At 38.8% G+C, this 25,949-nt stretch overlaps 1 long non-coding RNA gene across 1 annotated transcript; it reads right to left on the bottom strand.

Annotated features, from left to right (window-relative positions):
* Positions 1 to 214: 214 nt before the first annotated feature.
* On the bottom strand, positions 215 to 25,454 carry LOC148645855 (uncharacterized). The gene is made up of 8 exons (XR_015928188.1): positions 25,087 to 25,454; positions 3,089 to 3,136; positions 2,731 to 2,792; positions 1,573 to 1,672; positions 1,373 to 1,434; positions 915 to 1,005; positions 526 to 687; positions 215 to 414 (listed from the first exon to the last, which is right to left on the bottom strand). It is a non-coding gene; the product is annotated as an uncharacterized LOC148645855 (long non-coding RNA).
* Positions 25,455 to 25,949: the final 495 nt, after the last annotated feature.

Below are 25,949 nucleotides of genomic sequence, written 5' to 3'. Positions count from 1 at the left end.
TGTGTTATGTCTTGTAAATGTAATCAAACATTTCACTTAGGTTTGTGGGTTAACACAAACCCATATTGTATGAAACATTCACTTTTTCATTCACGTTTTTTCTAACAATTGCATCCGTGCTAGGACTACAGTAAACAACACTTTTTATTAAAGTAAATGAAATTGTTCATTAAACAAGACACATTGTTTTAAATGTATGCAATACGAGGACACTAAAAACAACACTGAAACTTTTCATTGAAATACTGGACGAGATTGTGCATATTCAATGGATTTCTCCTGGTGCTTTTTTACATCAGTCTTTTCATATTCTTGTTCTCTACTCAGGTGTCTCCTGTTCGTTTGGTGATGTCTGCTGTACACACATGGTATCATACACTTGAGCAAAGTGTGATACCACCGTTTGTTCTTCTCCTAAAATAAAGATGAACATTGACAAAAGTCAGAAGCACTCTTTTCTTTGACAGACGAACAAAACAATGCAAGAATAACCATACTCTCTGTTCCTTACTCATTTCTACCTACCTGTTTGACCACTTTGTCTGCTTCAGTCAGGACAGGGTCCTGGGGCTGACTCTGAGCAATCTGAGAAGAGCTCTCTGTGATCTTCTCCCCTACATTGGCTACATTGTGCTGTGTTTGAAATCCAGGGATCGCCTCTGGTAAGTTCCTCGGTCCTTTTTGGGACTTGAAAGGGTAGAATCATTTTGTGACTACATTTCATTGTCATGCACTGATATGTTCTGGTTTGTGTTTGATTACTGGAGGCGTTCAAGTATTTTCTTTTTGTTTTAGATTGGCAGTGTTTGAGATGGTAGGAACTTGTCATATTCTCAACTTATTTTCTCTATGAGACTGAATGCTCTGTAAACATACTATTTTAGCAATTCTTAGACATCTGAAAGCAGTGTTACCTGTATCATTTTTTGTCTTGGTATTGCAGCTCCAACATCAGCACTTAAATAATGGTTTGTGATGTTACTTGTCCTTGGAGTTAGTATACTCCTGAGAAGTCAAGAGAAATCTTAAGTAAGCATTAATTATGTTTCACTTTTGAAAGCAAAGTACGTGTCAAGTACTTTGAAGGCATTTGTTGATACTTTTAAGCACTTTCGTTGATTATTATTATCCTTCAATTAGTTATTACAAGTCCAACATTCCCTACATTATCTCACCCCATATTCAGTGTAGCTCCACTCTACGAAGATGAATTTGCTAATTAATCAGTCAGGGACACAGCTTATACTTCAGTAGTCTTAGATCATTTAATGATGATTATTGTACTTTATAACTAGCAAAATCCCCATATCCTGTTCATTGCCCCATTTCCGGTCATGTGGATTGACTTATGCCTGAAGTGGTTAATTCTCACCTTGACATCTCATAGAACAACTGAATCTCTACCAAGGGTGAATGTGTCCTTCCTCTTAATGTCTAAAAGAAAAGGTTAAAATTCATTGAAGCAAAATGCAAACACCCAAAATGTTGGGGAGGTCGTTTCCACAGTTATTTCATATGACAGTGCTTGGAGTGAAACTACATGACCATGGTGAAGAAGTAAAAACACTTTACCTTGTTCCTCCTGACTGATGTCCTTATGCGTGTTTTGCACAGTTGAGCGTTTTGTGTCTTGTCGTCTGTGTAGGCAACAGCCCTCTTCCCTGGGATAGAACTAGATTATATTTAGACACGTTAATTTGACTTCTCCATTGCTCACATTGATGTGGATATGATTATAATGCTCTGTTTTGTGGGCTTCCCAAGAAAACAATAAATCCCTTACTACTTGTTCGAAATGCAGTAGCACAGATCCTAACAAATACAAGAAAGAGAATATCATTCCTGTTTTGAAAAAAACTTCACTGGTCACCTGTATTATCTAGGATAAATTTGAAAGTTCTTTTACTTGTTTTTAAAGCTTTAAGCGACCTAGCACGTCTGTACCTTACTGAATGTCTGTCTTCATATGTTCCTATACGTGACCTTAGATCTGCACATACTGGCCTACTGCAAATACCACATGTGAAATGCAGAAAGAGTGGAGAGGCTGCTTTTTGTTTTTATGCTTCTAAATTATGAAACTCACTTCCACTTTTTATTAGGCAGTCAAGCTCGGTACATTGTTTTAAAAAACATTTGAAAATGTTGCTTTTAGTTAAAGTGGTTCTTTGTTCTTTCTATTTCTGTTTCTTTTTTTAGTTCTCTTTAATTGTTCTTATTTTATTACGACTTTCCTAATTTTTATTTATTTAATTGACATGTATGTTGCTTTACTGTATTGCTGTATTTTCCTTGACAACTGAAAGTATATCTCTCAATTTTAATATTTTATTTTTATGCTTGGTTTTTAAAGCACCAAAGCACTATTTGTATGAAAGGTGCTCTATAAATAAAGTTTATTATTATTATTTTTAATCTTATTATTATACTTTGTTACATTTTTGGTTAGGACAAAGATTCTAGTAGAGGTGGCCTCTTTTACCCCGTTCCAAAAAATTGGAAAACTACCTTCAGAATACACTGACAATGACCATCTACTGTCTCCTCTAACTGTGTATTGTCATCATGCATATCTTGTGTATTATTTATTGTAGTTGGTTTTGTCATTCTGTAAAGAAGCCTCCTTTCAAGGCACTATATAAAATAATGTTTGTTATTATTATTTACATTTTTCATCGTAAAATCTGGCGAAGAGTCTTAAGAGAATATCAAAGAACACGTTACTCTTACCTTTCCATTCCAAGAAATGCCCTCAGCTCGGATTGCAGAGATTGACCTCTCTGTCTCAAATTCTGAGAAACATAGACTCGATTGAAAAATGACCATTTCCTAAGATTCACATAACATCACCAGTCAACATTTGCCACTTGACATCAATAGAAACCATAGAGTACATGACATTTCCAATCAGTTTTCTTTCAAGGTACAATACCAATCGCCTTGCCAGAAGAGTTATACTGCGGTAGATAAATATTACAAATGTCAGATACACGCAGAGTTGTTTGGATTACTATGAAAAGATTGGCAAATATATTTATGTTCATTATATTTCTTGGAGTGACAGAGCTAAAGAGAAAAAAAGACTTACCTTTATCTCTGCAGACAGGATCGCAAGGGATTCCCTTATACTGGGTTCCTATATAACAAATAATACATTATTCAAAAAACATGATATTTCTCTGTCCATTGGCAGCATGATTGTTTATCATTACAGTTTTAGTTAGCTTTAATTTTGTAAACCCCAAGTAAACATAGTTTGTGCCTTTCTCTGAACTTTTTGGCATTTCAATTCAGTTGTTTGTAAGCTTATTTTACAGTTGCTAGGTTGATGAAGTTCCTGAACTGTGCAGTATTTCTTTTGGGTTTGGTGCGAATCATATTCTAGCGGTTGGGGGAAAAAAGCACAGGTGCCATCCCACCATTAAAACCTGAAACTTACCTTAGCCGATTCTTCAACTAAACCAGACATGTTAACTAAGTGTTACAGTATGTTTCAAAGTGTGTATTTTAGCAAACACAACTGAAGTTCTGTTGTCTCCTTGGAGACACCTGGAACTGGTGTGATGCTGGTTCTATGACATCATTCGTTCTAAATGTAAATGCAGGTATTGGCACAACATAGTAAATTGATGTAAAGTTATGGATCCATTTATGATTTTCACTCAGTTTGAAGGAGTTCCTGTCGTGTGGTTAAAGTTTGCGTTACGGAGGGTTAACTGGGTTCTGGCTACTAGTTAGGCTTGGTCATTCAGTCATCTGGTTCATGAAATAGGAAGCTAAGAGATCTGTGTTTTAGTTTTACTGTTTGTTTTTGTTCCATAGAATAAGAAATGTTTCATTAATATTAGTAATAGAGTAGCTGTTTCTCTAAACAGTGTGTGTCAGTTTGCACTGCAGGTGTGCCAGGTAGAGACCATTTAAGAACCAAAAAATATGCTGTCATTTACTGCCATGGCTAATTTCTGTTAACCTTGTCTCGCACTCACTTTGATGAGCAAAATGTTCATGTCACGATTATAGTCCCCCCTCCTTTAGGGTGCTCCAGCCCTTTCACTAAAGACTTCATTCTGTGCACCTGATCCCTTTTACCTAGCCCACCTTAAAAGTCAGGCGCTGATGCTCATTCGGGTTCTGCATCTGGTTTCCGCATCGTGCGAGTCCGGGACCTGGAAGCGCCTGGTCCCGTTAAGGTTTTAACCTCTGTTCCCATTCCTGTTCCCCGTCCGCCGGTTCCGACCCGGCCTTCGTGGTTTTTAATCCTTCTTCTGATGGATCTCATGGTTTTGGACTTATTCGTGTGTTTTGGATACTCTAAGGACTACTCTCGGATTGTTCGCCTCGGCCACACCTCCCCGTGCACCAGCGCACCTTGGACACGCCCCCCTGTCTTCAGCCCCGTTTTCCTGCATGACGTTTCCCTAGTGTTTCCCCCACTCCGTGGGACTGTGTCGTCCGCATAGGGTCCGGAAAGAACTGTTCGTTACAGTTCATATATAAAGCATACATTTCTGATTGGTCAGAAGAAGCTTCTTAACATGTAAGGTATAAAGAAAGTCAGAAAGTTAGGCATTTAGGTCAGCCTTAGGCAGTTAACCAAGACCATAATCTGATAAGAAGCTATTCCCTTTCATGTTGCTAAATCACATGTAGGATACATGAGTTACGCCTCCACTTAAGAGACCTTAAAGAGACCTTGGCCAGCCAGGAGTGTGGAAAACCGTAAAACAGTTATTGAGGACCTAATTGTTAACTCTTAACAGGCAAAGGTTCCTTCAGTCCTATGAGAAATATTTTAGAATTGAACTAAAGTGTGTTTCCGATACAGGAGCATATGTCTGTCAGGGCCTATTGGAGAGGCCCTGCATGAGAACCCCTGGATGCAGTTCCACATCCCCCTGAAAGTTAATAGAGCCACAAGCACGGAGCTAAGGACACTGCTCCAGGACATGCTGGCTGACGATCCTGACCAGCGGCCAGAAGCCATCCAGCTGAAGAAGCAAGTCAGGCAAGCCATGGCACGAGAGAAAACATCTTTGTAGTGACTGATAGCAAGATGTCCGTGACCAAGGGCAATTCGTCTGAGTAAAGTCTGATTTCATTTTTATGTCCCGAAACGACACTGCCTGTGTGCTGTAGATTTCTGATTTGGACGGGCATTTCTATGGACAACTTTGACTTTTCTGTGGGTCCAATGAAAATAAGTTTTTTAACTTATTCTTTGTTACAGTTTTACAAAGTTTAAAGACATTCACTGAGTTGACGATAAAAGGAAAAGTTTCATCTTTCACCTCTTGGAAGGTAACCAACGTTTACCTTGGAAGGTAACCAGCGTTTAACCAACGAAACAGGGCGAAAAATCAGTCACATGACTTTGGGGCAGAGTTTCGAAAGCTTAACCTATCAGCAACAAAGCGAAATTTACACGATAGGCTACCTCAAACTGTCAGTTACACGACTGTGTATGTCGCTTAAGCCACTCCTATTTGGCATTTTAGTTATGGAGGCGAGAAGACGCCCCCCCCCCCTCTCTGGGTGCCTGATTTGCCGCCATCTTTAACCGCTTCGTGTCCAAATCGCAGTAGCTACGCGTACAAAATAAAGTTCATCCCAGCTACAAAACATATATATTTTTGTGGTAAGAGGGAGCAAAACATCAGTATTTACTGCTATTAATTAGTGTACGATTTATAGTTGCAATCTGAGCCTAGATATAAAGTTAAAATCTCGACAAAGCAATGTAGGAAATACAGAGAAAAGAAATCCTTTCTGACATCTAAAATCAGTTTCGATCAAGGTCTCTAAAACGAACAAGAAAAAGAGGATTTGCGGAGGGCAATTACGCTGTATTTATATAGAATAAGTGATTTATGAGCAATCTAATTTCTTGTTCGTTTAAAACAGTGAAATGTCAGCTGCAAAAGATCGCACCAGAAACAGCACTCTCTCTGCCTGTCATAGACGTAGTCATGTCAAGTACAATAATTCGGTGATCAATAATAACAGTTGTAGGACAAGAAACAAAAGATAGTGAAAACTTAAGATTTTTAAGGCTAAAACTCAAATTCATTCTGCAAATTAAGGCAAATGAAAATTCAGGACGTTAAAGTGCTAGAGGTGTAAAAAAATACAAAAATGCACATGAGCAAAAAGTTTTAGAAATGGAGCAAACAGAAAAAAAGCCATGCCTATAGTGCAGAAGAGGGATGCAGGAACACTTGCTTAGATATACAAAAAAATCACAAAAGGGTGTATGTTACAAAAGAACATGCAAACATGTTCAATGTACATCAATTTCCCTTCGCGATTAATAAAGTCTTATCTATAAACATGAAACAGAGAGAGGAATCAGAAAATTAGCATGCATAAAAAACAGCAATTCTGTCAATGAGCCCTAAATGAATTAATAGCAACCATGGTTTCATGGAGGGCTTCTCAGATAGTTGGGCATTCAGGTAGATTGCCAGGTGAAAGGATTTGTAAACATACTTTGTTAAAGCAAGTCAGTTTTTTCCGCAACACATAAAATACATTTTTTCAAGAAAGTTTAGCCTTTGTCACTAATGAAACCACTAAATAAAGACATAAATATAGAAATCATAAGATTTTTTTTATTCAATGTTGGTAGCAGGATGAACTGTGCTCTTCTGGCAAGGCGATTGGTATTGTACCTTGAAAGAAAACTGATTGGAAATGTCATGTAAACAATTTGTAAACTCATAGTATTGCCCCGGTCTATGTTTCTCAGAATTTGAGACAGAGAGGTCAATCTCTGCAATCTGAGCTGAGGGCATTTCTTGGAATGGAAAGGTGAGAGCAACGTGTTCTTTGATATTCTCTTAAGACTCTTCGCCAGATTTTACGATGAAAAATGTACATAATAATAACAAACATTATTTTATATAGTGCCTTGAAAGGTGGCTTCTTTACAGAATGACAAAACCAACTACAATAAATAATACACAAGATATGCATGATGACAATACACAGTTAGAGGAGACAGTAGATGGTCATTGTCAGTGTATTCTGAAGGTAGTTTTCCAATTTTTTGGAACGGGCTAAAAGAGGCCACCTCTACTAGAATCTTTGTCCTAACCAAAAATCTAACAAAGTATAATAATAAGATTAAAAAGAATAATAATAAACTTTATTTATAGAGCACCTTTCATACAAATAGTGCTTTGGTGCTTTAAAAACCAAGCGTAAAAATAAAATATTAAAATTGAGAGATATACTTTCAGTTGTCAAGGAAAATACAGCAATACAGTAAAGCAACATACATGTCAATTAAATAAATAAAAATTAGGAAAGTCATAATAAAATAAGAACAATTAAAGATAACTAAAAAAAGAAACAGAAATAGAAAGAACAAAGAACCACTTTAACTTAAAGCAACATTTTCAAATGTTTTTTAAAACAATATACCGAGCTTGACTGCCTAATAAAAAGTGGAAGTGAGTTTCATAATTTAGAAGCATAAAAACAAAAAGCAGCCTTTCCACTCTTTCTGCATTTCACATGTGGTATTTGCAGTAGGCCAGTATGTGCAGATCTCAGGTCACGTATAGGAACATATGAAGACAGACATTCAGTAAGGTACAGGCGTGCTAGGTCGCTTAAAGCTTAAAAAACAAGTAAAAGAACTTTCAAATTTATCCTAGATAATACAGGTGACCAGTGAAGTTTTTTCAAAAAAGGAATGATATTCTCTTTCTTGTATTTGTTAGGATCTGTGCTACTGCATTTCGAACAAGTAGTAAGGGATTTATTGTTTTCTTGGGAAGCCCACAAAACAGAGCATTATAATCATATCCACATCAATGTGAGCAATGGAGAAGTCACATTAACGTGTCTAAATATTATCTAGTTTTATCCCAGGGAAGAGGGCTGTTGCCTACACAGACGACAAGACACAAAACGCTCAACTGTGCAAAACACGCATAAGGACATCCGTCAGGAGGAACAAGGTAAAGTGTTTTTACTTCTTCACCATGGTCATGTAGTTTCACTCCAAGCACTGTCATATGAAATAACTGTGGAAACGACCTCCCCAACATTTTGGGTGTTTGCATTTTGCTTCAATGAATTTTAACCTTTTCTTTTAGACATTAAGAGGAAGGACACATTCACCCTTGGTAGAGATTCAGTTGTTCTATGAGATGTCAAGGTGAGAATTAACCACTTCAGGCATAAGTCAATCCACATGACCGGAAATGGGGCAATGAACAGGATATGGGGATTTTGCTAGTTATAAAGTACAATAATCATCATTAAATGATCTAAGACTACTGAAGTACAAGCTGTGTCCCTGACTGATTAATTAGCAAATTCATCTTTGTAGAGTGCAGCTACTATCAATTCAGTGGCATTTCATAAAACAACTGTATTCCCACATTCTGAATATGGAGTGAGATCATGTAGAGAATGTTGGACTTGTAATAACTAATTGAAGGATAATAATAATCAACGAAAGTGCTTAAAAGTATCAACAAATGCCTTCAAAGTACTTGACACGTACTTTGCTTTCAAAAGTGAAACATAATTAATGCTTACGTAAGATTTCTCTTGACTTCTCAGGAGTATACTAACTCCAAGGACAAGTAACATCACAAACCATTATTTAAGTGCTGATGTTGGAGCTGCAATACTACTACCAAGACAAAAAATGATACAGGTAACACTGCTTTCAGATTTCTAAGAATTGCTAAAATAGTATGTTTACAGAGCATTCAGAGTCTCATAGAGAAAATAAGTTGAGAATATGACAAGTTCCTACCATCTCAAACACTGCCAATCTAGAACAAAAAGAAAGTACTTGAACGCCTGCAGTAATCGAACACAAACCAGAACATATCAGTGCATGACAATGAAATGTAGTCACAAAATGATTCTACCCTTTCAAGTCCCAAAAAGGACCGAGGAACTTACAGGAGGCGAAACCTGGATTTCAAACAGAGTACAATGTAGCCACTGTAGGGGAGAAGATCACAGAGAGCTCTTCTCAGATTGCTCAGAGACAGCCCCAGCACCCTGTCCTGACTGAAGCAGACAAAGTGGTCAAACAGGTAGGTAGAAATAAGTAAGGAACAGAGAGTATGGTTATTCTTGCATTGTTTTGTTCGTCTGTCAAAGAAAAGAGTGCTTCTGACTTTTGTCAATGTTCATCTTTATTTTAGGAGAAGAACAAACGGTGGTATCACACTTTGCTCAAGTGTATGATACCATGTGTGTACAGCAGACATCACCAAAGGAACAGGAGACACCTGAGTAGAGAACAAGAATATGAAAAGACTGATGAAAGAAAGCACCAGGAGAAATCCATTGAATATGCACAATCTCGTACAGTATTTCAATGAAAAGTTTCAGTGTTGTTTTTAGTGTCGTCGTATTGCATACATTTAAAACAATGTGTCTTGTTTAATGGACAATTTCATTAACTTTAGTAAAAAGTGTTGTTTACTGTAGTCCTAGCATGGATGCAATTGTTAGAAAAAACTTGAATGAAAAACTGAATGTTTCATACAATATGGGTTTGTGTTAACCCACACACCTAAGTGAAATGTTTGATTACGTTTACAAGACATAACACATAGTTCAGTTGAGTGTGAAAGGAAACAACAGAGAAAGTCACAAACAAAACATTTGTGAAGGACTTGATGAACGTTTTTTTTTGAGAAATTACAAAAAATAAAGAATTTTTCAACAAGATGTCTTTCTATAGCGAGTTTCATTTGAGATAGTCTTTTCTTAGAAGTGCAAGAGTGGTATTCCCTACAATTTATTCCCCAATTTGATCATTCTCAGAAATTAGGAGACGGAAACCACACCTACTGTAATATTAGACTTTGTAACAAGGCAGCTAGGTTTCAAAGGCTTAAAAGGTGCAGAAAGAGGCTCATGTATAATGACCGCCAGTGTCCCACAGGTTTCCCAAATCATTTCTTAGAGTATGGAAAAAGAGGAAATAAAGTGTCTACAGAAAGCGTATACCCCCTTGAACTTTGTTCAGTTTGTTGCGCCAGTGCCAGAGTTTCATGCAATTAAATGAGGACCTCTTTCTCACACCACATATGTTATACTTTCAATGGGAAAAAAGGAAATATTAGAATTGTATACATTTTCACCCACATGTTAATATTTGGTAGAAGCCCTTTTCACAGCAATTTCAGCTGTGAGTCTGTTGGTAATGGGCTCCACCACCTCTGCACCAACAAGATTTGATAATATTTAGAATATGAGAAGTCTGTCTGGTTTAGCTGAAGAATCAGCTAAGGTAAGTTTCAGGAAGAGCATCTGATTTCTTTCAATAAAGCAGAACAGAGAAAAAACACACAATACAAAATCATGAGAATTTGTATCCATATGACACTTTGACTCGAATACTTTTATCAGACCTACACAGAGTATATACTGTACACACTTTTTCAGCCCAGGTTTATACATTTGATACATTTGGAACTGCCATTTGTAGGTGTTTTTGTGTCTTAGCTCAACACTGTGAAACCTGTAGTTACAAACATGGAGGATGAAGACATGAAGACATATATTGTACCTCTGACCGGCCTACCTTCCAAGAGGTGAAAGATGAAACTTTTCCTTTATCGTCAACTCAGTGAATGTCTTTAAACTTTTGAAAACTGTAACAAAGAATAAGTTAAAAAACGTATATCATTGGACCCACAGAAAAGTCAAACTTGTCCATAGAAATGCCCGTCTAAATCAGAAATCTACAGCACAAAGGCAGTGGCCTTTCGGGACATAAAAATGAAATCAGACTTTACTCAGACGAATTGCCCTTGGTCACGGACATCTTGCTATCAGTCACTACAAAGATGTTTTCTCTCGTGCCATGGCTTGCCTGACTTGCTTCTTCAGCTGGATGGCTTCTGGTCGCTGGTCAGGATCGACAGCCAGCATGTCCTGGAGCAGTGTCCTTAGCTCCGTGCTTATGGCTCTATTTACTTTCAGGGGGATGTGGAACTGCAGCCAGGGTTTCTCATTCAGGGCCTCTCCAACAGGCCCTGACAGACATATGCTCCTGTATCGGAAACACACTTTAGTTCAATTCTAAAATATTTCTCATAGGACTGAAGGAACCTTTGCCTGTTAAGAGTTAACAATTAGGTCCTCAAGAACTGTTTTACGGTTTTCTACACTCCTGGCTGGCCAAGGTCTTTTTAAGGTCTCTTAAGTGGAGGTGTAACTCATGTATCCTACATGTGATTTAGCAACATGAAAGGGAATAGCTTCTTATCGGATTATGGTCTTGGTTAACTGCCTAAGGCTGACCTAAGTTCCTAACTTCCTGACTTGGTTTATACCTTATATGTTAAGAAGCTTCTTCTGACCAATCAGAAATGTATGCTTTATGTATGAACATTTTGCTCATCAAAGTGAGTGAGAGACAAGGTTAACAGAAATTAGCCACGGCAGTAAATGACAGCATATTTTTTGGTTCTTAAATGGTCTCTACCTGGCACACCTGCAGTGCAAACTGACACACACTGTTTATCGAAACATCTACTCTATTACTAATATTAATGAAACATTTCTTATTCTATAGAACAAAAACAAACAGTAAAACTAAAACACAGATCTCTTAGCTTCCTATTTCATGAAGCAGATGACTGAATGACCAAGCCTAACTAGTAGCCAGAACCCCAGTTAACCCTCCGTAACACAAAGTTTAACCACACGACAGGAACTCTTTCAAACTGAGTGAAAATCATAAATGGATCCATAACTTTACATCAATTTACTATGTTGTGCCAATACCTGCATTTACATTTAGAACGAATGATGTCATAGAACCAGCATCACACCAGTTCCAGGTGTCTCCAAGGAGACAACAGAACTTCAGTTGTGTTTGCTAAAATACACACTTTGAAACATACTGTAACACTTAGTTAACATGTCTGGTTTAGTTGAAGAATCGGCTAAGGTAAGCTTCAGGGTTTAATGGTGGGATGGCACCTGTGCTTTTTTCCCCCAACCGCTAGAATATGATTCGCACCAAACCCAAAAGAAATACTGCACAGTTCAGGAACTTCATCAACCTAGCAACTGTAAAATAAGCTTACAAACAACTGAATTGAAATGCCAAAAAAATCAGAGAAAGGCACAAACTATATTTACTTCGGGTTTACAAAATTAAAGCTAACTAAAACTGTAATGATAAACAATCATGCTGCCAATGGACAGAGAAATATCATGTTTTTTGAATAATGTATTATTTGTTATATAGGAACCCAGTATAAGGGAATCCCTTGGGATCCTGTCTGCAGAGATAAAGGTAAGTATTGTTTTCTCTTTAGCTCTGTCACTCCAAGAAATATAATGAACATAAATATATTTGCCAATCTTTTCATAGTAATCCAAACAACTCTGTGTGTATCTGACATTTGTAATATTTATCTACCGCAGTATAACTTTTCTGGCAAGGCGATTGGTATTGTACCTTGAAAGAAAACTGATTGGAAATGTCATGTACTCTATGGTTTCTATTGATGTCAAGTGGCAAATGTTGACTGGTGATGTTATGTGAATCTTAGGAAATGGTCATTTTTCAATCGAGTCTATGTTTCTCAGAATTTGAGACAGAGAGGTCAATCTCTGCAATCCGAGCTGAGGGCATTTCTTGGAATGGAAAGGTAAGAGCAACGTGTTCTTTGATATTCTCTTAAGACTCTTCGCCAGATTTTACGATGAAAAATGTAAATAATAATAACAAACATTATTTTATATAGTGCCTTGAAAGGTGGCTTCTTTACAGAATGACAAAACCAACTACAATAAATAATACACAAGATATGTATGATGACAATACACAGTTAGAGGAGACAGTAGATGGTCATTGTCAGTGTATTCTGAAGGTAGTTTTCCAATTTTTTGGAACGGGGTAAAAGAGGCCACCTCTACTAGAATCTTTGTCCTAACCAAAACTGTAACAAAGTATAATAATAAGATTAAAAATAATAATAATAAACTTTATTTATAGAGCACCTTTCATACAAATAGTGCTTTGGTGCTTTAAAAACCAAGTGTAAAAATAAAATATTAAAATTGAGAGATATACTTTCAGTTGTAAAGGAAAATACAGCAATACAGTAAAGCAACAATGTCAATTAAATAATTAAAAATTAGGAAAGTCGTAATAAAATAAGACCAATTAAAGAGAACTAAAACAAGAAACATAAATAGAAAGAACAAAGAACCACTTTAACTAAAAGCAACATTTTCAAATGTTTTTTAAAACAATGTACCGAGCTTGACTGCCTAATAAAAAGTGGAAGTGAGTTTCATAATTTAGAAGCATAAAAACAAAAAGCAGCCTCTCCACTCTTTCTGCATTTCACATGTGGTATTTGCAGTAGGCCAGTATGTGCAGATCTCAGGTCACGTACAGATGCAGCCATTCAAAATGTGCGGTAAAAACCCGCGGTATGGTAACCTACCCACAAGCCACCGCGGGGCACCGGAGGGTACCGCAGGGCAAGTGATTGGCTGGCCAAAATGACCGACAGGGGCACTCGTGGTGCATTGGTTGGTAGTGCAAAGATTTAATCATTTAATGTCTTTACTGTGCACATTTTAATCCGCTTAGTTTTGAATATTTATATGGATTTTACCACTTTTAGTAGCTGAGCATAAAAAGAAGAGGAGCATAACGCATCTGAAGGTCATAAACGATATTAATTTAAAACATTACTGTATGTATGTAAACTGTACTGTGTATGGCTGGTCTTGGTAGTTTAAAGAAAAAATACACACCAGTCTTCCATTTCTCCCTAAACATTTTAAGCATGAAAGTTTTATGAAACGGTACCCAAATATGCGATTGCTGTATAGAATGAATTTTAATTTAAAAAAAATATTTAACACGAACATTAAGCTGTTTACATGTTCCGCCTGAGAACAGTCACCCGTTGCTACCCAACGCAGAATGGTGATTGGCTGACACCATCTGACACCCCTCTGATTGGAGAAAAAACACGTGCTGGTGTGCTATACATACTGTACCAGGAAGAGGATTTCTTTCAATTCTAAACGTGTATTTTAAAAGTTTAAGAAGTAAAAACCTTACAGCGTACACAGATTTCTAAACTGATCAGGATCGTTATCTTTGTCTTATGCATAATAATGTTCACCGCTCTGTCCAGCAAATTAATAATAAACTTTATTTTATATAGCTTTTTAAACGAATAAGTAATTAGATTGCTCATAAACCTAATCACTTGCTTTTTCTTTTTATTTAGGCTCAGATTTCAACTATAGATCGTATTATTAATAACCATAATAACAACCAACCAACAAAAACAACCATATAAACATAATACCAACCAAAAACATAGATAACTACCACAATACAAAATCAAATAATAAAACCATTCTACACTCGCAAAGTCCTCCAATTATCATAATCTCGCCCCTTATGCAAAACCAAACCTTCCTCCCATCCCAGTTTATCCTGTTTATCATAAACAAAATCCACCTCAATTTTCAACATAAAGCATTACACAAAATCAATACCTCAACACTCCATACTCAACAACGATAATTCACAAACAGCCAGAACATGTAACTACACATTCCCAAACATACCTACTTTCCATAGCCCCGCCCCTTATGCAAAACCAACATCCCTCCCCTGTTCTCTCTCTCCCCTGGCGGTTGTAATTGTTTTTAATTTCAAATAAATTTTAGCAAAGTCATGTATTTTAAAAATCTTAAGATTTTTCTATTTATGTCTTTATTTAGTGGTTTCATTAGTGACAAAGGCTAAACTTTCTTGGAAAAATGTCTTTTATGTAAACCATGTTTGCTATTAATTCATTCAGGGCTAAAATATGTTCATTGTCTTCTAATGAAAGAAGGGTTCCTTTCGCCGTAGTCGGGAGCCTAGCCTTTAACTAGTAAGTACTGTATTTACTGGGTTTTTGAGGGGGGGGGTGTCTTTCGCTGGAAATCTCGCCTCCTACTTTGAAAATACCCGTGAAACCGGTTCAATTCGTCACAGCCAGCACTCCTGCAGAGAGTTGGGTTGTACTTGCAGTGCATACAGTACACGCGTTATGCTCTTCGTTAATGTCTGTGAAGTTTTATTTAATCTCTGAGCCATACTGATTCTTCTGGAAGCCAGTTTCCGCCAGGGAGTAAAAAAAAAAACACACTATGGTATTCTCTCCAATGCAGTGCAGTTAAAAACATACCTCTGATGCTGCTCCTAAATGAATATCGTTTATGACCATCAGAAGCTTTATGCTCCTTTTCCTTTTTGCAGTGGATTGAACAGGGAGAGGCATTTCATGATGTACTTTTCACTGATGAAACAACAGTGGCTCTGGAACAGTTTTCAACCAAGTCGTTTTATAAAAAGGGGAGATATGTACACGTTACTGAAGCTAAAAGTTTAGCCTTTGTCACTAATGTAAACACTAAATAAAGACATATAGAAATCCCATTTTTAGGATCAGAGTCTTACATGTGGTTATTTCGAAAACGTTTGTACGTGCTCCTTCTTACCATGTTACTGTTTACCGTTACTGACCATATTAAGTTTAAGTGCCTGTGGGCACTTTTCCTGTCCGTGGGGGGTGGACCGTCTTTCATTAGAAGGTTAGTCTGTTCTACTCTGAGAATGTAGAGGCGGTGGGAAGTGCCCGCGGTCATTTAATTAGTACTAAAATCTTAGTTATCTTTCTAGTTCACAGGTTTGCATGCATAATTTAATTTTGAAAGCCACTGAGACATCAGGTACTACTGTTGTATTTATGAAAAAGAAACAAAACAAAAAACATACTAACAACTGTGCCATCCTACTCCTTAGTTAATACATTTTATTCATAAACAGTTAACATTGTTAGCAAAATATTTTGAATTATATTTAACCCTATTTTTTCTTTAGTTTTGTATTTAACTTATTATATGATAGTCAGACTTAATGTATATTAATGTATATTTGAACAATGAAAATATATTTTTACAAGATTTTACATTAAGCACTTAAAATTAATATGGTTAATAATAGTAAACTGTAACATGCTGTTACAAGATCGGTTAACTGCGAAGAAAATCCTTTCAGAGAAAATGTTTCAGGTGTGAAGAACAAACCTGTTCCCACACACCCTGCCCCCACTACCATTAGAATATACACAAACATTTTAGCGTTTCATTCTGAGCAGAAGACCCTCACACCTGAAGAGTGCTGGCTGTGACGAATTAAACCGGTTTTACAGGTTTCAATCACAGATTGGGACTCAGTAAAGTAACACACAGCGCCACTGGATTTGATAATACTGTACCTAACCAAAATCCGCAATATGGAAACAGAACCTAATTGTTGATAGATGATGTACTCGTAACATTTTTTCAAGACGAACTACAACATTTAAAAAATGACTTGTATGTACTTGATATCTCTAATCAATCCACGGGTTCCAGCACAAAACGAAACTAAAACGCATACCGTTTAGCGCTTCTTATTAGTTGCTCAAAAGTAATTTGACCGTATGAAATGCATAATATAAACCTAGAAACATATACGTGAGCAGTACTTAAGCACTGTAGTATCGGTGTTAAGACATACCTCTCAAATACTGTAAATCAAGTTAAAAATATCTCAAGACCGATTCTGGTCGTAATGAAACCATGTTTCGTTTTCTTTTTCATCTTGAAATAACTCATTTCTAAATACCTTTTTCACTGTTAACATCTTGTAGCAACTTTGCGACAAAATATACACTCTAACAGTTCATCCTGCTACCAACATTAAATAAAACAAATCTTAAGATTTCTATATTTATGTCTTTATTTAGTGGTTTCATTCGAAGGGAGAAATGGAATACTGGTGTGTATTTTTTTCTTTAAAGTACCGAGACCAGCCATATACTGTATGTTTATGTTAAGATTTCCCTTCAGTGGTAAAATTAGATATGAATATTCAATACTTAAACGGGCACAGTTAAGACATTAAATATACATATACATATTGTACACAGTACAGTTTGCATACGGTAATATGTTTATGTTACGCGATTAAAAAATAAATAAATAAAACTGAAAGGTCCAGCACCAGCTGGATTCGAACACACAACCTGCCAGTTGGTAGTCACGCACCTACTGTAGACCAGTAGGCTACAAGACAGCTCGCATAAGCAGGCAGGCGAAACAGCCCTGCCGCAGTACACGGATATAATCATACCGTTATTAAATTCTTGAGATACGCGATTCCATATTATATTCCCTTTTAATCAAATTCTAAAAGTATGCTTGTTGACTCCGGTATCACGTTAATTAAAGACTTCAAAGCTTACAATGTTTAGGGAGAAATGGAATACTGGTGTGTATTTTTTTCTTTTCATGATAGGTGTCGCATTTTAAATCATTTTCATAGTTAGAAATTATGAAACGCCCTGTTAAAAGCAAGGAAGTTTTTATGCCCGTTGAATTAAAACAAAATGCCTGACAAAGTATGGCTTGGACAGATTCCAAGTGCTTGTACAAATGTGCTAAAGAAATTATACTTTGAGTATACACCTTGTCCAAAGTCATCCATTATTAATACTATTAGTAATATCTTCAGTAAAGGCTTTGATGCATAAATATTTCTGATAAAGGTAGGTTGTGTACTTTTGTCCAACGGAGCAATCTTGCTTTCATAAAATATACCAACATTTGAATGACTGATGATTAACATGCTGTAATACACAGTTCAAAATTAAAGGCTCGAATGCTGTACATGAGAGGTTAAGCTCCCCCTGGCGGTTTTACAAGGCGACGCCGGATAGCTAGTCACGTGACACACTTGATACCGCGTGATACCCCGGTGGGCGTGTCGCGGTATGCCGTGAAATACCTCACCCATTTTGAATGGCTGCATCTGTATAGGAACATATGAAGACAGACATTCAGTAAGGTACAGACGTGCTAGGTCACTTAAAGCTTTAAAAACAAGTAAAAGAACTTTCAAATTTATCCTAGATAATACAGGTGACCAGTGAAGTTTTTTTCAAAACAGGAATGATATTCTCTTTCTTGTATTTGTTAGGATCTGTGCTACTGCATTTCGAACAAGTAGTAAGGGATTTATTGTTTTCTTGGGAAGCCCACAAAACAGAGCATTATAATCATATCCACATCAATGTGAGCAATGGAGAAGTCAAATTAACGTGTCTAAATAGAATCTAGTTCTATCCCAGGGAAGAGGGCTGTTGCCTACACAGACGACAAGACACAAAACGCTCAACTGTGCAAAACACGCATAAGGACATCAGTCAGGAGGAACAAGGTAAAGTGTTTTTACTTCTTCACCATGGTCATGTAGTTTCACTCCAAGCACTGTCTTATGAAATAACTGTGGAAACGACCTCCCCAACATTTTGGGTTGTTGCATTTTGCTTCAATGAATTTTAACCTTTTCTTTTAGACATTAAGAGGAAGGACACATTCACCCTTGGTTGTTCTATGAGATGTCAAGGTGAGAATTAACCACTTCAGGCATAAGTCAATCCACATGACTGAAAAAGGGGCAATGAACAGGATATGGGGATTTTGCTAGTTATAAAGTACAATAATCATCATTACATGATCTAAGACTACTGAAGTATAAGCTGTGTCCCTGACTGATTAATTAGCAAATTCATCTTTGTAGAGTGCAGCTACTATCTATTCAGTGGCATTTCCTTAAAACAACTGTATTCCCACATTCTGAATATGGAGTGAGATCATGTAGAGAATGTTGGACTTGTAATAACTAATTGAAGGATAATAATAATCAACGAAAGTGCTTAAAAGTATCAACAAATGCCTTCAAAGTACTTGACACGTACTTTGCTTTCAAAAGTGAAACATAATTAATGCTTACGTAAGATTTCTCTTGACTTCTCAGGAGTATACTAACTCCAAGGACAAGTAACATCACAAACCATTATTTAAGTGCTGATGTTGGAGCTGCAATACTACTACCAAGACAAAAAATGATACAGGTAACACTGCTTTCAGATTTCTAAGAATTGCTAAAATATTATGTTTACAGAGCATTCAGAGTTGAGAATATGACAAGTTCCTACCATCTCAAACACTGCCAATCTAGAACAAAAAGAAAGTACTTGAACGCCTGCAGTAATCGAACACAAACCAGAACATATCAGTGCATGACAAGGAAATGTAGTCACAAAATGATTCTACCCTTTCAAGTCCCAAAAAGGACCGAGGAACTTACAGGAGGCAATACCTGGATTTCAAACAGAGTACAATGTAGCCAATGTAGGGGAGAAGATCACAGAGAGCTCTTCTCAGATTGCTCAGAGTCAGCCCCAGGACCCTGTCCTGACTGAAGCAGACAAAGTGGTCAAACAGGTAGGTAGAAATGAGTAAGGAACAGAGAGTATGGTTATTCTTGCATTGTTTTGTTCGTCTGTCAAAGAAAAGAGTGCTTCTGACTTTTGTCAATGTTCATCTTTATTTTAGGAGAAGAACAAACGGTGGTATCACACTTTGCTCAAGTGTATGATACCATGTGTGTACAGCAGACATCACCAAAGGAACAGGAGACACCTGAGTAGAGAACAAGAATATGAAAAGACTGATGAAAAAAAGCACCAGGAGAAACCATTGAATATGCACAATCTCGTACAGTATTTCAATGAAAAGTTTCAGTGCTGTTTTTAGTGTCGTCGTATTGCATACATTTAAAACAATGTGTCTTGTTTAATGAACAATTTCATTTACTTTAGTAAAAAGTGTTGTTTACTGTAGTCCTAGCATGGATGCAATTGTTAGAAAAAACGTGAATGAAAAACTGAATGTTTCATACAATATGGGTTTGTGTTAACCCACACACCTAAGTGAAATATTTGATTACGTTTACAAGACATAACACATAGTTCAGTTGAGTGTGAAAGGGAACGACAGAGAAAGTCACAAACAAAACATTTGTGAAGGACTTGATGAATGTTTTTTCTTTAGAAATTACAAAAAATAAAGAATTTTTCCAACAAGATGTCTTTTTATAGCGAGTTTCATTTGAGATAGTCTTTTCTTAGAAGTGCAAGAGTGGTATTCCCTACAACTTATTCCCCAATTTGGTCATTCTCAGAAATTAGGAGGCAGAAACCACACCTACTGTAATATTAGACCTTTTAACAAGGCAACTAGGTTTCAATGGCTTAAAAGGTGCAGAAAGAGGCTCATGTATAATGACCTCCAGTGTCCCACAGGTTTCCCAAATCATTTCTTTGAATATGGAAAAAGAGGAAATAAAGTGTCTACAGAAAGCGTATACCCCCTTGAACTTTGTTCAGTTTGTTGCGCCAGTGCCTGAGTTTCATGCACTTAAATGAGGACCTCATTCTCACACCACATATGTTATACCTTCAATGGGTAAAAAGGAAATATTAGAATTGTATACATTTTCAGCCATGTGTTCATATTTGGTTGAAGCCCTAACAACACCTAAAAAACACCTAACAACGGGTGCAGGACCGAATTAGGGCAATACCCACTATTGATAAACATACAGAAAACAATATTAAAGTACTGGCTTTAATATTAGCCAGACACAGCTGGATGAGCTCTACCAGCCAGGACAGGAGGCTCTACTGTACACAGAGAGGGGAGGGAGGGGGGAACAAGCTGCCCAGCCGTGTGGAATGCTACAGAACCCTAAACAGACAAAACATACTACCCGAATATTTGACCAAGATATCCAGACACAGCTGGATGAGCTCCACCAGTCAGGACAGGCTAATAAGATACACTCCACAGACACTCCACAGACATTCACAACAGTGACATATGATAAACACTTTACTTATCTAGTCTCTCGAAACAAAATTTCGAGAAAAAACACATTGCCCAACGTTAGAAAGCACCTTGCATTACATTGCTTGAAAAACAATCTTATTTTGAAGGAATTATGGATCGGGAATTCTTCGAGGAAGTCGGGGTCACACAGCATGCCGCCCCATATATCAGGGAGCACATTGGATCAAGGCACAGTCTCTTTCAAGACAACGATCCGAAACACACAGCAGCAAGGGCGAGGCTTATAGCAGAACGAGTGAACTGGGTGAAAACTCCAGCCGAATATCCAGATTTAAATCCAAAAGAGATGGTATGGCATTCGCTGAAAGACTATGTTTGGAAAACTGCTAAACCCAGCACAAAGCAAGAACTGATACTGATACAATGTCTGTTGATACTGATACTGTATGAGTAGGGCTGTTTCACAACTCCTTTTTTTTGTTGTTGCATACAGCAGTACTTCTTATGTTAGTACTTAAGTACAGTACAGTAGGTTCTTACATTAGTACTTCTCGCGTTAAGAAAGTTAGGTGTTAGCATAAACTATTAGTAATAAATAATATTAAACTTAGCACTGTAATAAATTATGCTAATATTAAATTCGATTCTGCTCTGAGAATGTAGGGGGAAGGAAAAATGCCAGTTGTCTTTTCACTGATGAACTAGTGCCTGATGAACACCACTGTGTCACACCACACAGCTGCCAGAGCACCTCACCATGACAGGCAACCACTGCGTCACACCACACAGCTGCCAGCACACCTCACCGTACCAGGCCACAACTGCATCACACAGCTGCCAGCACACCTCCCATGCCCAGCCACCACTGCATCACACTGCTGCCAGCGCACCTCACCATACCAGGCCACCACTACGTCAAACCACACAGGTGCCAGTGCACCTCACTGTGCCCAGAAGCCACTACATCTCACAGCTGCCAGTGCACCTCACCGTGCCAGGCCATCACTGCGTCACACCACACAGCTGCAAGCGCACCTCAAAGTACCCGGCCACCAATGCGTCACATCACACAGCGCCCAGTGCACCTCACCGTGCCAGGCCACCACTGCATCACACAGCTGCCAGCGCACCTCACCGTGCCAGGCCACCACTGTGTCACACCACACAGCTGCCAGAGCACCTCACTATGACAGGCAACCACAGAGTCACACCACACAGCTACAAGCACACCTCACCATGCCAGGCCACCACTGCGTCACACCACACAGCTGCCAGTGCACCTCACCGTGCCAGGCCACCACTGCGTCACACCACACAGCTGCCAGTGCACCTCACCGTGCCCGGCCACCACTTCGTCAGACCACACAGCTGCCAGCGCACATCACCATGCCAGGCCACCACTGCGTCACACCACACAGCTGCCAGCGCACCTCACTGTGCCAGGCCACCACTTCGTCAGACCACACAGCTGCCAGTGCACCTCACTGTGGCAGGCCACCACTCCATCACGCAGTTGCCAGCGCACCTCACCGTGAGAGGCCACCACTGCGTCAGACCACACACAGCTGAAAGCGCACCTCACCATACCAGGCCACCACTGCGTCACACCACACAGCTGCCAGCGCACCTCACCATGCCAGGCCACCACTGAGTCACACCACACAGCTGCCAGCGCACATCACCATGCCAGGCCACCACTGCGTCACACCACACAGCTGCCAGCGCACCTCACCGTGCCAGGCCACCACTGAGTCACACCACACAGCTGCCAGTGCACCTCACTGTGCCAGGCCACCACTGCGTCCCACAGCTGCCAGCACACCTCATGCCTTGTTATGTGAAACTTTAAATCTCTTTTTAGGATTTTTTGAACATGGTCTTTTTTTCCCTCAATCAGAGGCTCCCCACAATTCACGCTCAACCACATCACAGATCTACCACACGCACCTCAGGATGGTGACGTCACTGCCTTTCATATGGAAACATTTTGACACCGCGCTCAACAATCTTAGGAAGATCACAAAACAAGCCTGCTAGCCTGGATTTTACCTAAAAAAATCACGCCCGAGAAAGTGAAGTACTGTAGCATTAACTAGAAAAGGTGTTTTGCAGACATAGGCATAGTACGTAATTCAGGCTCCACGGACAGTTAGAGGAGACAGTAGATGGTGGTACTAAACACAGTGAGAGCAGAAGGATAAAGAACAGGGGTGAGTTTCCCGAAAACAACTAATCTTAGAGACTTTCAAGCCACTTTACGATGTACGTATGTACGTATGTAAACAATCAATTGACAATTCTTTCATTATATGGTGTCGGTTTTTGTCCTTCAGTGGGATAAAATAAAGTTGTGAAAAGGAATATGAAGTAAACTTGACATCATAATTTAAGCAAAAGCATCTAGATAGGCACAAAAAGGGACCTTATTGTTTCAAAGAGCAAAGAAAAGAAATGACTGACATGCCGTAAAAGAAAACCAAGATTAACTGCGTGGACAGTGTATGCGTCCCGCACGACGTCCTTGATTTAAAGCAATATTTTTTGGCGCGCTGCCATAGTTAAGAATCACAATATTTCATAAGAAAAAACTGTTATTTATAGTTATTGGGTGTACTGGAACTCAATGGAAACATTAACTACTAAGCTTGGCATGTGTCACTCAACAAATACAGGACCTATAATCAAATTTAAAAACAAGTAGATCTAAGCTTTACCGTCAACAATCACGACAGAACATCAAACGGTGTTGGAACTACGCGGTATCGACCGCGGGTTTGGGTACGGAATGGAGCAGGTGTGGGACTCAGGAATGGGGCTGAACAACACATTTATTAACTCGAATCGGGAAAGGTACGCACACAGGGACAGGGGTTACAGCGCTGCACCTTCACTAACACACACACACACACCTGAAGGGAAGAGACTGTATCCCAGCCTCCGTCCCGCTATACAGTCCGGTAGAACCCAGGTGCTGTTCTCAGCCCGCCTTGCGTGCGCATGACTAAAGCGCCCTGCGTGGCGCTACATTATAAATACATGTTAGGCCCAATGATTTCACTAAAATAATGCATTGCTGCATTTCATACTGAAAATAATATCATCTAGTCAAGTATAAAAATGAATATGAAATATACCCAAGGTGACTCATAAATTAATCACTGTATAAATAAATGTTCTTTTTTCGAATTTCCTCTGACACAGTACAACACAATATCAAACTCCTTCATATAAACTCTTAGTGTCCTGTATTCCCAGAGAATGCCCCTGCCGTGAAGTGACTGTGCTCTGTCTGGCGATCTCTGGCGCTCAGGGTGGGCAGGAGGAGGCCAGTTTAAGAAGCACTTAGTGATGAACGAGCGGGTCGGGGAGCACGTAGATGACGAAGAATTTAACGTGCTACTTCAGTTACGATGGGTTTTGGGAAACACTCGTCAATTAACGATGGAGCTTAAGAGCGAGTTTACGATGTTCTTAGCGCTACGATGCTTTCGGGAAACAGAATCATAATATCTAGAAGGATTACCATATATAAAAATAGAAAGAATTATATATGATATATACAAGTAATTATATCATATCATATATTATTAACACCATACCCACCATCTATGTACATTCACATGACCACACATATCAGATCAATATCAAATCAATCACAATGATTAGAATGCGCGCAGAAATCGCCCCTTTCTCTTCCCATCTTTCAGCACATTATACGTCCTCTCCACGATACAAGCCGATATCCGTTATCTTATTCTACAATGCACCTTTTCCCGTGTTGTACGTTAACATTTGGTTCATAAAATCGACACACCTGAAATACTAAATTAGAAAGAAAAAAATTATAACACAACGGATGACAGAGCCTCTAGAACAGAAAACCCGTTGGCGTCACACACGCTGAATGTCTCTCGCTCTCCTGCTCAGCAAAACACAACATGTGGGTCAACACCGTGTGAGGCATTAAACATCACCTTCGTGCATTACCGCGATTCATCTGGCACACAACTGTACTACTACAGAAATAATATATATATATAATGTCGCCACTCGAATCTGTAATAAAAATAAATTATAAAAAATGCCGCTGGCACGCTCACATGCAGGAGCACGTGTCGCCCCCCCACGCCACTCCACTCCGGCACGTGATCATCTCGCCACAGCCCCTCAGACCAGACACCCGACTCTCTCCTTCAGCAAGAAACCATCACGGGCAGCACAGCTCACCAGTATATCACACCACACTAGTCAGTTTCAAACAGAAAAGAAACGGATTCAAATCCAGTGGCAGGAGCTCGCTGAAGAGAGACAGTGATGGCGTCTCACCCGACTGGCGGCCACAGCGCGTCTGAGGGCTCCCCAGAGAAACGAGCCGCCTGTGACCCCAGGGGCACCTTCACTGGCGCCCCGCCACCAAAAAACCCCAAGGGCTGTCGCAAAGCCAACTCCATACAGAAAAACGGAACTCATCTGGGGGAAGTTCACAAAATAAAATAATAAAATAAAAGATGACATCATATAACCACGGCTCAACGCAGCTGGCTACACGTGTGAGAAGGTGCAGTACTTGAAGTGCGCTGGGCAAACTTCCGAGGTCAAATTCTTCAGCACGGTTGTACCTTTAAAGCGGAGACGACGGCACCGAAATGTTTTGGCGCGCCTTCTCTTTAAAGCCCTGGCCAAATATGAAGACAGTACGTACAGTTATAATTAAAACGGAATTAAAAACTACACATCCCAGTTACCATGGTGGTGCTTGTGTTCATTGCGTTTAACCAACGAAACAGGGCGAAAAATCAGTCACATGACTTTGGGGCAGAGTTTCGAAAGCTTAACCTATCAGCAACAAAGCGAAATTTACACGATAGGCTACCTCAAACTGTCAGTTACACGACTGTGTATGTCGCTTAAGCCACTCCTATTTGGCATTTTAGTTATGGAGGCGAGAAGACGCCCCCCCCCCCCCTCTGGGTGCCTGATTTGCCGCCATTTTTAACCGCTTCGTGTCCAAATCGCAGTAGCTACGCGTACGAAATAAAGTTCATCCCAGCTACAAAACATATATATTTTTGTGGTAAGAGGGAGCAAAACATCAGTATTTACTGCTATTAATTAGTGTACGATTTATAGTTGAAATCTGAGCCTAAATATAAAGTTAAAATCTCGACAAAGCAATGTAGGAAATACAG

This window comes from Lepisosteus platostomus, chromosome 18, assembly GCF_059453375.1.
Source record: "Lepisosteus platostomus isolate fLepPlt1 chromosome 18, fLepPlt1.hap1, whole genome shotgun sequence".
NCBI lineage: Eukaryota > Metazoa > Chordata > Actinopteri > Semionotiformes > Lepisosteidae > Lepisosteus > Lepisosteus platostomus.
Note: the sequence above shows the minus strand (reverse complement) of the source record. Positions and strands in the feature narration are given on the sequence as shown.